Raw genomic sequence first — 17,513 nt, forward strand, 5'->3', positions numbered from 1 at the left:
CTTTACTGCTAAGGTCATCAGTCCCTAAGCTTACACATTACTTAACCTAAGGACAAACACACACACCCATGCCCGAGGGAGGACTCGAACTTCCGCCGGGATCAGCCGCTCAGTCCATGACTGCAGCGCCTGAGACCACTCGGTTAATTCCGGGCGGTCTCATCACAACATTGTAGTATAAATGAGCGTAAGAAGTGCAGCATTTTGTCGCGAACTGCATGCGCAGCGGGCACTGTAAATACGTATATAGATACAAAAGATACGATAAAGGAATATAGTATAAGGACCAGCGTACTTGCTAACATGCAAGATGTCTGGGAGTCAATGGCTCGCCGTGCGGTTCTAGGCGCTGCAGTCTGGAGTCGAGCGACCGCTACGGTCGCAGGTTCGAATCCTGCCTCGGGCATGGATGTGTGTGATGCCCTTAGGTTAGTTAGTTCAATTAGTTCTAAGTTCTAGGTGACTGATGACCTTAGATGTTAAGTCCCATAGTGCTCAGAACCATATGAACTGTTTTGAAATAAACTATGTCCTAGCTACAAAAAAAGGCCTTTTCAGGGCTGACACAGTCTGTAAAAGACTTTCTGTACGCGAAGTAACAGCTGTTGACGGGTTTGTTCCCAACACGTCTTATCATGGAACTACAGCGGATGTGTCGGGATCCCGTCGGATTCGCCCCCAGGCCCCCAGAGTGGAAGGCTGGCGCTCCGCCACCGAGCTTGAGGGCCGCCTTGTATACATCGCGATCTCCGGCAGGCAGAGCATCCGCTGTCATACGTTGTCCAGAGCATCCGGCAACAGGGCTATCCCACGGCCAATCGTAGTGCGTGGTGCCAAGTTTCCGTAGTTTAAAAATTGTGCGTTGTCGACCTACACAACGTTAGTAATTTGGTTTCTACTGCCATCAGCTATCCAGGTTTAAAATTTAGTGACAAAATTATTTCCCACCCTGTATATACGTAACATCGAATATTACGGAACATACATCTGTGAAATTAATAATAAAGTCTTACAAATCTTTTGGAAAACGCTGTGGTGAGTAAAAATGATTTGAATATAACAGGATGTGATTTGAACATAACAGGATGGAAACCTTCTAGAATTGACTTTCCAATTCCCTGTCTTCGATATTAGGAATATCTATGTCTTTGATGTTACAATTTCCTGACTACGGTTACCAATGATATGTGATTAACTGACTTTTATTATAGTTGATCGTACCAAAGGTCCAGTGCTTCGTTGACTTGAAACGGCTACGAAAGCAACAAAGAAAGAAACTTTTTTTAATCACCAGTATTCTTATAAAAGTTACATATAAATTTTCTCAGCCATACTTTAAGATTGCAGTATTATAATTTTAAACAGCGAAGTTTCCATTTAAATGATAAATGTTGTGTCTGTGCAAACGTGCCTAACGCTATTATAATACGTATATATTTATCAGCTGGCCATACAGGGTAGCTACGGCCGTACCACCATATCGATGTTGTTAATATTATCGCTCTTCGCGACTAGAACCTATTTTGATTAGGAATGTGATGTTCTCTTGGTATATAAAGGTACCTCGCACCAATACAAAATATGTATTACAGTCCATACTTAGGTCTGCATCTTCCTTGTAAGCAGTGACCCACCATTTAAACAAAGACTAATTATATATGGGTAAACGTAGCGACATAACAAGGAGATAATTTACAGGGTGTTTAAAAAATGACCGGTATGTTTGAAACGGCAATAACAACTAAACGAGCAGCGATAGAAATACACCGTTTGTGGCAATATGCTTGGGACAACAGTACATTTTCAGGCGGACAAACTTTCGAAATTACAGTAGTTACAATTTTCAACAACAGATGGCGCTGCAAGTGATGTGAAAGATATAGAAGACAACGCAGTCTGTGGGTGCGCCATTCTGTACGTCGTCTTTCTGCTGTAAGCGTGTGCTGTTCACAACGCGCAAGTGTGCTGTAGACAACATGGTTTATTCCTTAGAACAGAGGATTTTTCTGGTGTTGGAATTCCACCGCCTAGAACACAGTGTTGTTGCAACAAGGCGAAGTTTTCAACGGAGGTTTAATGTAATCAAAGGACCGAAAAGCGATACAATAAAGGTTCTGTTTGAAAAATTTCAACGGACTGGTAACGTGACGGATGAACGTGCTGGAAAGGTAGGGCGACCGCGTACGGCAACCACAGAGGGCAACGCGCAGCTAGTGCAGCAGGTAATCCAACAGCGGCCTCGGGTTTCCGTTCGCCGTGTTGCAGCTGCGGTCCAAATGACGCCAACGTCCACGTATCGTCTCATGCGCCAGAGTTTACACCTCTATCCATACAAAATTCAAACGCAGCAACCCCTCAGCGCCGCTACCATTGCTGCACGAGAGACATTCGCTAACGATATAGTGCACAGGATTGATGACGGCGATATGCATGTGGGCAGCATTTGGTTTACTGACGAAGCTTATTTTTACCTGGACGGCTTCGTCAATAAACAGAACTGGCGCATATGGGGAACCGAAAAGCCCCATGTTGCAGTCCCATCGTCCCTGCATCCTCAAAAAGTACTGGTCTGGGCCGCCATTTCTTCCAAAGGAATCATTGGCCCATTTTTCAGATCCGAAACGATTACTGCATCACGGTATCTGGACATTCTTCGTGAATTTGTGGCGGTACAAACTGCCTTAGACGACACTGCGAACACCTCGTGGTTTATGCAAGATGGTGCCCGGCCACATCGCACGGCCGACGTCTTTAATTTCCTGAATGAATATTTCGATGATCGTGTGATTGCTTTGGGCTATCCGAAACATACAGGAGGTGGCGTGGATTGGCCTCCCTATTCGCCAGACGTGAACCCCTGTGACTTCTTTCTGTGGGGACACTTGAAAGACCAGGTGTACCGCCAGAATCCAGAAACAGTTGAACAGCTGAAGCAGTACATCTCATCTGCATGTGAAGCCATTCCGCCAGACACGTTGTCAAAGGTTTCGGGTAATTTCATTCAGAGACTACGCCATATTATTGCTACGCATGGTGGATGTGTGGAAAATATCGTACTATAGAGTTTCCCAGACCGCAGCGCCATCTGTTGTTGAAAATTGTAACTACTGTAATTTCGAAAGTTTGTCTGCCTGAAAATGTACTGTTGTCCCAAGCATATTGCAACAAACGGTGTATTTCTATCGCTGCTCGTTTAGTTTTTATTGCCGTTTCAAATATACCGGTCATTTTTGAAACACCCTATATTTAAAATACGCATTACAAAAGTGTATCAGACTAGCTGCAGATGGTTATGTACATTTGTTTGCAAATGACGGTACTTATGGAGTACTATTTGCACTTGGTGGCACGTCAGTATACCCATGCACTTTTCCTTGTTACCTACTGTGTGCTTTATGTAGTCCTGCACCTTATTTGGATTTAAAGTGTTGGCTTGTGACATGATATTTGTTAATAGTTATTATTTTTCTTGCAAATGATTAATGATGTCACATTATACCCTAGGTTGGTCCGTTTATGGCAGAAATTGGTTGTTTTATTAAGTGACAATACAACTGTGTGCAAACGACGACCTTCTAGAAATAAGACAAGTTTGCCAAATCACGAAAACAACAAACCCAGAACGACGGCATAAATGCTAGGAAAGAGAGAGGATTTAACGGTTTTGATGCCTTTGTTTAAAACAAAAAACATATTGTCAGTAAGTGCTTTTGCCTTAAAGAAGAGCTCGTAATCACGGATTGTAATAATAGCGCATATGCGTAGCACAAAACTTACGTAACATCCGTATTTTATTTGTGGTTGAAGTATTTGTGCTTCGTATTTCATTTTATGTTCAAATTGGCTCTTAGAAACATAGAATAATTTCCCTGATTTCCAAACAAATACTTTTGTGAGATACAGACACTTAATAATGAAGTTAGTACTATTCGTATTGTCCGTATAGATTTTCTCCGCTACTACGTGGCAACGGTACGTTTGTTTTGTTGATATCGATACCAAATATCGAATCTAATGTGGTAGCTGAACTTTCCTATCCGTATGCCGCCAAGCCGGTAATCGTGATAGCCACGCCAATGTTTGCGTAAACTTACATAACTAAAGACACGCGCACCTTCTTTACATTCATATGGTTTATTTCCAGTAGCAAAGATCGGTGGCGAATGAATTGCAAAGGAACTGAGATTCCGCCTATAAACACCGAAGAGTCTATTCTCGGCTCCCGAACGCTTCACATCGGTCCCAGACATGAGAGAAGAAACAGCCACATGATTTCATTTAAGGGCATGGATACGAACTCGCTACTGAGGACAACATACGAGACGTCGTGGTCCGTAAGTGTTCATTATTTTAAACGAAGCAGTATTTGCAGCATCACTTCGAGGGGAAGATAGGAGGACAAATTAACGTGAACATTAACATTTCCCACGCTGTTTAAATTACGTTTTGGTGAAATGCAGACAAGAATTTTTACCCTTTTTATTTTAACTACGATACCCTCGATTTAGTGCCATTTCTGCAGTTTTTGAGCCATTATCGCTGCTTATGTAATGATGCAGCTTCTCTTATCGTTTCACACCTCAGTAAGTGATCTCTGTCCTGATTTCCTCATAGGAAACAAAGAAATAAATATTATATTGTTTGACGGGAAACGAACATGCGGCCCCTAGTCAGCAGCTACTGACGCAACCCTGTACATCACAGAGGCGCTCATAATAGATGAACATCAGGTTTAAGAAAAATGTAAGTCCCATAGTTCTCAGAGCCATTTTAAGAAAAATATCTCTAGTACTACTTCAGGTGAGTTACATTCATATTACTTGTAGCTCCACTAGAAATATCCTCTTTAAACAGTGTGTTTCTGTGTCTTACAAAATTTTCGTCAGCCAAAAATTCGTATTGGAGCCCTATCCCTTTGAGACCTACCGTTTCAGCTAGCCAGTTATCAACAGTGGCAATTTTCGGGTAATCTTGGTCGTAGAAACTGAATTGTGGAGTGCGTTTTCTTACCGTCGTTTCCACAGTTGCGTATAAAGTATTTACAATCTATTGAGAAGACATCCGGCCTGTGCCCGCAGTAAGCGCTGTCGCCGCAGTGCAAACTGTCTCACAGGCTTTCTGAAGGCTCGTAACATTTCAGGCGAACATTTGTGTCCAAAGATAGGAACATGTGTCATTTGGCCAGCAGCATTGCGGCAGTGTCTGTGCAGACAGCAGTATGCTGTTTAACAACAACAATGACTGATGTGCACTTGGTTCTGATGTTCGTCTTTTGTCTATACAGTGGGTTACATGGCACTAACAAAGTGACACTACGGTGAAAACACTGCAAAAAGCTGAAACCGAGTTTCTGGGTGTATGGTTTGGAAATGTGCACCTGCTAACCTGCTGACCTGAACGTGCGATAAATATCCAACTCTTCTCGTTCTACTGCCTGATTCGAAATTTTCTGCACAATAGCAGAGGATCAGATCATGTGCGACTTAATAAAAGTTGAGTACAGATTCAATTAAATGTGTAGACCTATTTTGTTAAGACACACAAATACATTCACAATGGAGCTCACGTGATTAAAAATTAAAAATAACACTGAAATAGTTCCTGGATCAAGAAAATTAGCTTGGGAGATAATGACTAATGAAGGCACACGGAAGTAAAATGTGGTAAATTTCCTTAGCGTCAGCAAAAAAATGGTTCAAATGGCTCTGAGCACTATGGGACTTCACTTCTGATGTCATCAGTCCCCTAGAACTTAGAACTACTTAATCCTAACTAACCTAAGGACAGCACACATATCCATGCCCGAGGCAGGATTCGAACCTGCGACCGTAGCGGTCGCGCGGTTCCAAACTGTAGCGCCTAGAACCGCTCGGCCACTCCGGCTGGCTAGCGTCGGCATGGAGGGTCAATGGTCCAGGTGCCATCGTAATTACGAGTTGTTGTCGTCTTTAGCTACTAGCAAGCAACGAGACCATTAACAGTTTCTCCCCCATACGGGCAATCTTTGGTAGACGCATCTGGCGCCTGAGCACTTAGCAAAACTGTCTCACTATGGCACCTACATGCTGGGACCAAGTGGTCTGAAGACTGACTAGATACATAAACATCTTTACGGCAGGACCACTCTGAATTCATTGAAGCAGACCTCTTGCTGTGGAGGTTATTAAAAATGTCAGGTTTCGAAGAATATGACTGATCTTTCAAGGGCTCTACTTTTCACAGTGAACGTCACTGTTCAATTATGCACAGGTTGCTTAGTTCCGTTAGATTGACAGACAATGACTCCCTCCAACGGCCAGGACCGCTTCTTTGGCCCCCTCTGGTAGATTTATGCGCGACGAACGTCCAAACTTAGTACAAAGGGCCATCTTATGTCGCAAAACACGTGTTCGCCAAAATTACTAACCTTTTAATTAAATTCAGTTGTGACGTTCAGAAATTATGAACAGTACCTCCTCACAAAGGCACCATCACTGTCTGTTTTTTATCATTCGCGTTCGCAACGCCAAAGAAGATTTGCTAAGAGTACACACACACACACACACACACACACACACACACGCACACACACTGTTATTTAATGTTATTCTTAACATGGCTGTAGAAGACTTCGATAAAGATTTCACTACTTACAATTAGACGAAAACAGCCCTCGGTCACTATTTTTAACGAAATAACCGGGTTTCAACACTGCTAGGAGTGTCTTCCTCAAAATTTAAATCAAAGAATGGTCTATAATACTGTCACACAATTACGACTAAAAACGTATGATACAGTATAAGTACAGAATCATCGTGAAAGACTAGCAGTACTTATACGTCATTTTATAAAATAATAAGTATGCAAAAAGGGCAAAAGACACAAAGGTATTTAAGATGAAAAATTGTGATGGCGAGCCACTAAGGGCTGCTCGTTACTTACGCGGCTACAGTTTGCAAACTGCAAACGTACTCAACAGTATCCGCGTCAGTAACGAGCGGCCCTCAGTGGCTCGCCATCACAATTTTTTATCTTAAATATCTTTGTGACTTTTACCCTTTTGACACATTTATTATTTTATAATATTATATCGCCGAATCAGGTAGCCTGTAAAATGAATTGGAGATTGAGTTACAGCTTTTGTGCTATTTATTACATACATATCGGCTGCTGTTCCACTACCCAACACAGTAAGAATAGATGAACCTAAGTTAAAGTGCAATGTGTGGTGTGCCAAATTTTCATCAAGTTGAAAAATGAATACAGAGTTTCTTTGGTGCAGGAACAAGAAGTTCCTCCTCATTGCCCTGTTTTGAGCCTGCGGCTTCTTTGTTCAATTTGTGTAACTGTGGTGCATTCTTCGTCTTTGACTTTCCTCTGCTCGCAGATTCGGCCAGCTGCTGTTTTCTTTTCCGAGAACTCGTGCATGCCACCACAAGTGAGGAATGAACAGAAGAATTTCAGGCTGCGTTATCTTCGACGCAGACATTATTGAGTGTGACCTCCATTAAACGAAAAGAATGCCAAAAGATAATGTGAAACAACGTTACACTTGCGAGAGTAAAACAGCAAATGATTTCAATGACCTTTCAAAATAAGAAGTTTAGTTACAGAGGCATTTAATATCAACTAACGAAAACTATACGTATTTTTCGTAAGAACGGTACTGTCGACATATTAGTAGAAGCGATTACTCAGGCAAATTTGTTCTCAACAGCGGCCTCATATATTTGTAAATACCACTTCCGTGTTTTGTCACTGTAGCAACTGAAACCAAGAATCACATTCATTTGAAACTGTAAGTAGCATTCAAAACACTGTTATTTATTTTATATATTTTCTCAAAATTTTTGCAGAATGTAGCTTGCTGGCATCTCAGGAAGATTTAAAACATTTTTACTCTTTAAAAAAGATTTGGATGATTTCCATAAATCACTAGAATAAATTGTTATTGTGAACATTGAAAATGTACATCATTCGTGCGTAGTTTCCGCTGTTTGAGGATGGAATAATTAACTGCCTCTCTCTTCGCCATTCCCTTTTCTGGCAGCTCGAAGAATAATTCATTTCTGTCCATGTGAAAACTCCATCGAATGTGCGCAACTGATATCCGCTAAAACACACACACACACACTCTCTTTTACCCTAAATAGATGCCAGATTACATGATGAATAAAGTTCTTCCATATGTAAAATGCTGAAATTCTGGGTCAGAAGAAATACTATAAATTCTGTAGGATACCTATAGTACTCCGATCCCAGTTGAAATGTGGCATCCCGGCTAAGACACAAGTTGAAAATATGGTCACTATTTTTTATTTACTTAAATTTGCCATATTTCGTGACAGTACCTTTTCCGTTAGACGTTTGCAAGGCGATATTAGTCTTGGCTTCAGTTGTCTAAGTATGATTCCACAATGCATCTTTGTCGGCTGCAGAAAAGACGTGGTTCAACGTGTCTGCCTCATTTTGGTGTTTCAAATACCATTTCTTCAAATGTAATTTCTTTTTTATAGTTAATACAAAAAGAATAGTAACATAATTCAAAATTATTTATGACGGCGACCTTCACATTCTTCTTCCGTCAACATACACGAAGAGTTCACTGCCGACTCTGTTCGAAAGATCACCCACTTGGGTATTGACTGCTTGGACTTGCAACAAAATGTTATCAGTTTTTTCATCCCAGTAAGTCTTATTGTCGTCAACTTATTGTTTAATTTCTTTCGTGAAATTTACAAGAAAACTTTTTAAATCAAATTGATCGGTTCCTTCTGTTTCATTTGACCTGTCCTGATTTTCGAAGTCCATTAAATTACTACTTTCTACTTTAGGCACAATACTCTCGAAAATCTCATAAGTCATTGTGAAGAACAAAAATTTATACACAACAATACAAAACAAGATAAAAATATTGTTTTAACAAAATACGAGGGTTTCGTGACTTATCTGGAACACTCTTCTACTGTTGCAAAACCACGTTTTCCATCCATGTGATTGTTGACCAAAATTCTTGAAGTATTTTCTTCTGTCGAAAATTATATTTTTTTTGCCGAAACATTTCTTCTCAAAACTTTTACTTCCCGATGAACACAAATACTGTAACACACATTCTGAAGAAACTGGTATTAACACACAAAAATTTTCTTCCTTGTAGCACTGTTGAAGATCTCGTGAACACAATATCCCGGCTACAGTCCCCAGTTGAAATATGGCATCCCGGCTGAGACACAGTTGAAATATGGTCACTATTTTTTATTTACTTAAATTTGCCATATTTCGTGACAGTACCTTTTCCGTTAGACGTTTGCAAGGCGATATTAGTCTTGGCTTCAGTTGTCTATGTATGATTCCACAATGCATCTTTGTCGGCTGCAGAAAACACGTGGTTCAACGTGTTTGCCTCATTTTGGTGTTTCAAATACCGTTTCTTCAAATGTAATTTCTTTTTTATAGTTAATACAAAAAAATAGTAACATAATTCAAAATTATTTATGACGGCGACCTTCACATTGTTCTTCCATCAACACACACCAAGAGTTTACTGCCGACTGACTATAGTCAAAGACGACTCCAGCGTCAAAGATATTTTACACAACTCACAAGCTTCCACTTGTAATCAGTCTCTTTGCTATTCTTCGATACATTTACTAATAGTAATCAATATCCTTTCACTCTCAAAAACAGAAGTAAATTAACATATAATAAGGCAAATTATAATAAATTCTGACAAAAAAAAATTAAATGAAAGTGGCGCCGTATATTAATCATGAAATCCGTCATTACACTTCGGAATTATCATTTAGGTATCATTTAGGTATCTTCAAACTAGCAATGAGAATAACGAAATACTGAGAAAAAACATCACTATATTGTTGAACATCTCATGTTCACGTAAATCACTGTCTGCCCTTTAAGCATCTCAGTTTGTGTTTACGATAAAATCATTCACATAATACAGCCTGGCGCAACCTAAATCAATACTTTCTTTCCTAGTGGACCACAACGTGCATGGGGTCGAAGAACGACAAACATTTAATTTTAGGTAAAATTGTTTTGGTGCACTGTTTGTTTATTTAAACGTAGTGACACTATTTACACGACTTGCTCGTTTCGGCGTTTTTCTGCTATCAAGTTAAGTTAGTATAATAGGGATAATATTGTTCCTCACATCTTTCCTAGTCCATGTCTACGTATGGCACCTTAGCTTGAAGCGTAAATACCAGTTGGCGTTTTATTATGTTGTGATTACGTAATTTATACGTACTTTTTATTTGCGTGGTCTTGTACAATTTTTTTTTTTGCAGCTTTGAAAATACCTTAAAAATTGCACGCAAAATACCTGAAGCACGTAAAAGAACATTTAGGATGAAATGGAAATTTACACTCCGACCGAAAATTACACAGAAGATATTCCAACTAACAAACAGTCTTTAATCAAAACAACAAACAAAACAAAGAATCTTGAACATGTTATGGTCACTATAAAAGAAAAGGAGTAAACTATCGCAATAGACAGAAAACAAAAGAGCAGTTATTAAGTAGAAATTCCACTGTAAACATATAGTACGCCTGGAACTGAAGCAGTAAAAAAAAGGTGTGAAAAATAATGTCATAAGATCAGGTAAATAAAAAGTGCATTTAATAATATGATTATAACATAACGATACACAACAGAGATTTACGCTCCAAGATGCAATATCAATCACATCATGCCAGTTAGGACGTGAGCATTATGTACTATACGGAGACAGACTAACACAGACGTAAGGAACAATATTATACATCTGGTCACGAAAACTGACGACAGCCGTGAGAGACGTGTGCTGACCACATGCCCCTCCATCTCTGCATACAGTGATGCCCATCGGCTTAGGATGACACGATAGTCGGCCGATACCGTTGGGCCTTCCGAGACACGTTCGGACGGAGGTTTTAACAATATTATACCTATTATACCGTCTCCACAGGGACTCTTGATGTAGCAAAACGCTGAAAAGAGATAATCTTGTAACTTCTATCATTAAAGGTAAAAAAAGGGCAGCAAAATAATTGTACGCGAAATTAAAATATTCCGTTCTACAGTCTCATGGATTCTACAGGCCCACTAGATAAGAAATTGTTTAATACAACAACAACTAAACTAAATTGAATATCTCACACTATGTATATCTGAAAATAAAAATGATAACTCATCGAGAACATAAAACAAAAAAATGTGTCTCAAGTGGAAATTTATACAATCTTGTTCGTGCATTAAAGGAAAAGCAAAATCCAAAATAGTGCAATGCGTATAAGCTTAGAAGCAAAAATATGGACATAGCAGGAAACCAGTAAGATGATCTTACTGAGGACCTTTATACATCTCATTTACTGTTAAACACGTGCTTAATACTTTTAATATTTTACTATACTAACAAATACATCTGGCATACCACTTGCAACGTTCTCTCATCTCATAAAAAGGAATTAGGCAAGCTAATGGAAGTCCAAAATAAACGTAACAAAGAAAAACCACAAACCAAAATCACACACCATTCCAGTTTTATTCACACATAAAAAAATCTCACAGATATACAGGGTCTTAAATACAGCACAGAAACACAACTATGAAACACCTCATAACCACAGCGAAAGTCACAACACATATGGCGAGAATGTCAGTACGATACAAAACGAGCTTGCAATAAATGTAGAAAAACTTTTAAAAACAGAAAACACGGAAAAACCCACAACAACAATATGTATATTGAACAAAAGACTCTCAAAAGTATGAATAATTAACTAATAACACACAACGTAATAACAGTAAAAGCAAACAAGAAAAGTAGTATAGTTGTTATAAATCACAACGATTATGTAGAAAAAGTACTAAATTTCTTCCAGGGTAAAAGTATCACCCACCAACAAATTCAATATACAAGTCAAGAAAACTATTAACAATTGCAATGCAATTTACACAGAAAGAGAAATCATAAACTGTCAAGAATTCCCGAAACCAATCTTTACATACACAACCAAAAATAGATGAATAACCTATTCCAGTTCATACATTAATTAACTGTATAGATACCCCAACATCTCTCTTTAACGAAAAAATAAAATAAATCGATAACTACAACTCTACACATATAACAAAAAATACACAATAAAGAACTACAGAGAATTAGGCCAGAACATGAAAGACTTACAAATCATCCAAGCAGGGAGATTCATTTCATTTAACATAACTAATTTATGTACTCTAGCTCTCGTTAATCCAGCTGTTCTTTGCACATATAGGTACCAGATTAGAGGAAGTGCCGGATAACTGAGAATGTATGAAATTTATTTTGAAAACATACTTTGTTAAATCCAAAAACCTTCTTGATGTCTCATCATAGAATATGATACTGTACTTCAGGATAATTCATTGTTGTGCGGCCATTTCGGATGTGGACCGAGTTACTGAGAGTCCTGTCTTCTGAGGGCCAGATTAGTGAGAGTTTAGTGTAAAAATATACCACTACCAGAAACAGTAGAGATCATAAAGTTCCTACACAACAGGAAACGTTTGTTGTCGAAACTTATGAAATAATAAATCTTTTACAGCTTATTTCATCTCAAACCTATATTGAATTTGTAAGCGAAATTTACACACAGATGGAGTAGTTATGGAAAAGTGTACCGCAATTACCATAGCAGACATATTTATTAACACGACTAAACAACTTGCACCCTAACATAATTTACGGTGGTAATAGAACAAAACAAATTCATAAGTTTTTTCGAATTAAAAATAAGCAACAACAACAGCCACAACCAGTTTGAAATACATAGAAAAAATTCTTGTCTTCCTAAGTCGCTGAAATACGCATATTTCAAATCAATGATTAATACTATAGAATAATTTAAAGTTACCTCTCGGTAATAATGCGATGCAAAATGAAATAAAAACGCTACAATAAACAGCACAACGAAGTAACTTCAACCATAAAATAGTGCTAAAATTACATCAACAGCATATAAAGTAAAAAAAGAAGGCATATACAAATAAATAACATTAAAAAGGGAAGAAAAAATCGGAAATAAACCAACATATATCGTAGCTTCATACGTGTAACAAATACTGGAAAAGATGAACAATTTGTTCAAGAAAACGAAATTAAAATTACGATTTCGTACGAATAACAACTTGAACATCAAAATACAATCAACAAAAAATAATATCTCCACTTTTTCAGTTTCAAGCGTCGACAAACCTTCTTGTGACGACCCTAATAAATTTTTATCGAACAAACAGGTAGGAATTTTGCAACTAGATGTAAACCAATACAGACGAAATGGTGAAAGCAAGCAATCGACATTTTACTTGTATTTAAAAGGCCAAGAACATAAAACAGAAAATATCGAAAATGCCCTGAAAATTCTATACAAAATACCTAAAGGACGAACAATGAACATTTTGGAGAAACTGAAATTTACTATCATACAGAAAAATATCCAGAAGCCATCCTCAACAAACAAAAAAATTTTAACCTAAAAAAATACCCAAAAATTTTATAGATATTATGAATGAAAACGGTAAACCATCGCGATAAACCCAAAACAATAGACCATTCATGATGCGGGTAAATACCACAAAATGCTGTCTCTGAATTGCTGAAATATTACACATAACCTTTGACTTTCCATGAAACAAAATTCGAATGTAAACATACACCATCGCTGGAGCCGAAGTTATCAAAAATGCTGTCGCATGTTAATTTACAAGATCACACATATAAAAAGTACATATAAATAGGGCGATCATAACATAACAACAAGAAAACAGATATTTTTGTTCCAAGATGCAATATGAACGTTATACCATCCAAGACGTAAGCATAATGTGTCACAGACTAAATTAGATGTTAGGATCAACATTATACCAATTTTACCAGCTTCACAGTTATCCTTGATTGTGGCAAAGTGGCTAAATGTGCTCGTCGCGCAACTTGTATAGCCACGAATGAATCAATAAATAGTGCAGCAAAAAAGCTGTACCTAAACTAAATCATTGCATCAGTCCGTTTGTTACACCAATCAGTGACTAACTGGTACAGAGTTTTAATGCAATTCTTCAGTAGCTGAAATAGTGTCTGGGCAGTCCTTGGCTGCAGGTCGACAGTCACTGTCGCACTGATGTCGCCGTTTGCTGCTGAAGCCATGTACACCTTTCCCCAATGCTGCAGACTACAGCATGGCGGCATATTATTCTTACCACAGTAGTTTTAAAAACAATTAATGTAAAATTGATCCCCCCGTTTGTAATTCTGCCAGTCAACATCTTTCTTTACATGTCCCTATCTTGGTTAAATAGTGGAGAAAATTGAACAAACATATGAGCGTCCGATGTACACGGATCGTTAGTTCCGTTGACATTTTACTTACGATAATATAAAGCCCCATGAGGTTTCTTGGGAAAAAAGGCAAGCCAACAATGTATGCAGTAACTAATGTGTTCCTGGCTATTATTTCCAATTTTATCGCAAATTTCTAAGAAGACAAGCATTCTAGGGAAGTAGTGGCAAATTAGGAAAGTGTTTCTGGTGTGTTCGGATGTATCGGCTGATAGAACATTACTCGAAACAAAAGAGTTACGAAACGAAGGACACAGGCACACCTCATTTTTCAAGGTAGTTAAATAAAAGAGTTTTATAATATAGCTTCATTAATACCACTTTCTTAATCTGTAGCGCGTCTCCTCCAAACTCTGATCAAACCCTATCTATCAACAATGTTTATTTTTTCTTTTTTTAGATGCGTCTGTCATTTTCTTATTCCCTTCCTCCATACCTGGATAGGAATCCTACTATTATCGACTTAAAAGATCGAGATATTTAACTACCATAGTTGTCCCACAGACTTTAAACAGGAACATCTTAGCTTCGTTGCAACATCGTTGTTCTGGAGATACGTTTAGTTAACTGTACCAATTATGTTAATATGTGTCGTTGCGCCACTCGCACTGACTAACATTCCCTCACTTGATTGTGGTCTCGTAAGTGGTGCAACTAACAATTTGTTCTTCGTTCTACAGCAATGACATAATGACTCTCTTACACGAGTTTCAGTACTCTGACAATATTCAGTAGTGAGAGGGGAGGCAACTTTAACATAAGTTAATGGAACGATATAAATCACTTGAACGTGAGACAGATCTGACAGAATTGTCGTCTAAGCAGTTGGGACAGTTCTTTCAAGTAGTCATTCACCTTTAGCAAAAAAGCTGCTTGTCACACTAGTTTCTTAAAACTGACGACGTATTATTTCTTGCTCCTCCAAGTTGTTTTGATTATCAGCTATCGGCTGCGATTAAACTAGTAGAAGGTGTCTGACCTGTTGACAACAGTTACATATGGACAGGTCTAGAAGGTGCACAATAGCCGGCTGTAACAGGTCGTCCTGAATCTAGCCGGTTATAACATGCCCTCATTCATGCGTCTTCGCTGCACTTACTGTGCTTCTGCTGCACTGATAGTATAGTTCGTTCAACGGTTTGCAGAGACTTCAATTTTTTTTCATTTTTCACACTATGGGTAATATGTGTAAAATTGGATTGTGGCAGACATAACTTAAACCAGAGGGTGACACAAGATACATTTCAGCTCGTGCCATCCGACTACTGAGTCAGAAGTTGAGAGTTATGGCACATTGAAGCATAATGCAGTTATGTTGTAGATGACCATTTTTTTCACGAATTATTTCCATACTTGCGTTATATATGGCTTATATGCCTACAAAAGTGCAACACTTGACACTCTGAAGCGCTAACTGTTAATGGTTACGTGTGGCTCCAGTTGAGGAAATTGCTGTGTTTGTCTCATTCTCGTGTAACGTCGCAGAACATATTAGTACAACAGCAGAAAGGTATCTCACGACATTTTTATTTGATTCATATTAAAGTCGTGTCTAGGAAGGTTGTTACTGCAGGGAAAAATGGTAGGAATCAAACTCAAAATGGTGTCATAATGAACGAAAACTGTCAAGAAGGAAGAAACCTGAATGTAAAAACCGTAACACAAATCATAGCATTGAATGACTCTACCGACTAGCATGGGGTGGAAATGAAATTTCGAAGAAATTGACGGGTGTGAGGATCAAATAGTACGTGGTCCATGCTATTCCTAATAACCAAAAGTTAATTTCTTCGTTTCACTTTACACAAAATCATTCCAAGTCACCTGACCGTCAAAGGAGTGAGACTTAACGTACCGGAGTAACTGATGTTCAGTCTTCCTGATAATTTCTATGAACAGTACTCATGTTTATTGGATGGTCGTACAAGAATGTTCTACTTAAATTAAGTCTTTCGTAACGTTCTTAGTTTACGACAGGTTATAGGTGTTTCTGAAACGAGTTATCCGTAATTTGTGAACGCTGCTTTATGAAGATATAAAACTACGACAAACACATTTCAGAAACATTCGTTTGAGTTAGAATACTTGCTGCATTTTTACTTTGAATTTTGTTACGTGGCATCAGGTTTTATACTTGCAAAGAAAGGAAGAACAGCGTGTACAGTCCCGTCAACAGTTAAGTCATTACAGAGGGATTTGCTGTTGGTTGTGCTGGTTTTATGAACGTTATTTTTAACGGTTTCGCTGTAAATTAAAATTTCAATGATCTGTTTCATCTGATGAGAACACTTTCTTATACATGAATGATCTTCAGTATCCGATGCGAAACTGTGAGAATGTAAAATTACACAGGAATATAAAACATTTCTAGTATAATAGTTGTTACATGATCAGAAATATTTGATGTAAGAGAAAAGTTAAAGAAATTAAGCTGGATAAAGACAAAATGTTTGTTTATTCCAAAACTGATTCCAAAATAAACTTATTCTTGAATTTCCTACAAATCTGAAGTAACTTTTACATTGGAAGCTTTCCGACAAAGTTTCTGTGAAGTCTGGCGCGGTTTTGGTCTTACATCTCTTTTTTCCATTCTTTCAGCTCCTATGAAATGTGTAAACAGATGTTTATGGAACATTACTCAAACGTTACTTGAAGTTTTGACAGAAACACCCTTCTAGCTTTATCTTCACGAGAAGTAATAGTCTTAGCTTCAACTATTAAGTCCTGATAGAGGTCATTCATCTTAAAAACGTTGAGCTGTTGAACCCATCTGATACTGTATCCAGTGACTGTTACTGCTGCAACCAGATGACAGCATTTTCTTCAGATGTTCCTAACATATAAAGATTTAATGACAGATTCAGCTCGCAGCAAGTCACACGAGCATAACAATTTGACGTATTATGAAGTAACATTAGATATTTGCCCATGGAATCTCGATAACTGGGGTGATATGCTACTCATTTGCGAAGTGAATGTACTGAAGGTTGCGATAGAAATATTCTGTTCGTTGGGATACACTGCAGCTCTGTAAGAATGGAACAAAAACGCCATTGTGTACGTTTGTGTATATCTCATTGCTTTTGTAGTTAGTATGATACCGACGCAAAATAAGAAGTGGTTCATACTATTCACTGTACGCTCACATATGAT

At 38.2% G+C, this 17,513-nt stretch overlaps 1 protein-coding gene across 1 annotated transcript in view; it reads left to right on the plus strand.

The window, feature by feature from the left end:
* The window catches only part of LOC124805152 (semaphorin-2A-like), a 715,094-nt gene that overhangs the window by 590,865 nt on the left and 106,716 nt on the right, over positions 1 to 17,513 (plus strand). The window lies entirely within an intron of this gene.

This window comes from Schistocerca piceifrons, chromosome 7 (assembly GCF_021461385.2).
Source record: "Schistocerca piceifrons isolate TAMUIC-IGC-003096 chromosome 7, iqSchPice1.1, whole genome shotgun sequence".
NCBI lineage: Eukaryota > Metazoa > Arthropoda > Insecta > Orthoptera > Acrididae > Schistocerca > Schistocerca piceifrons.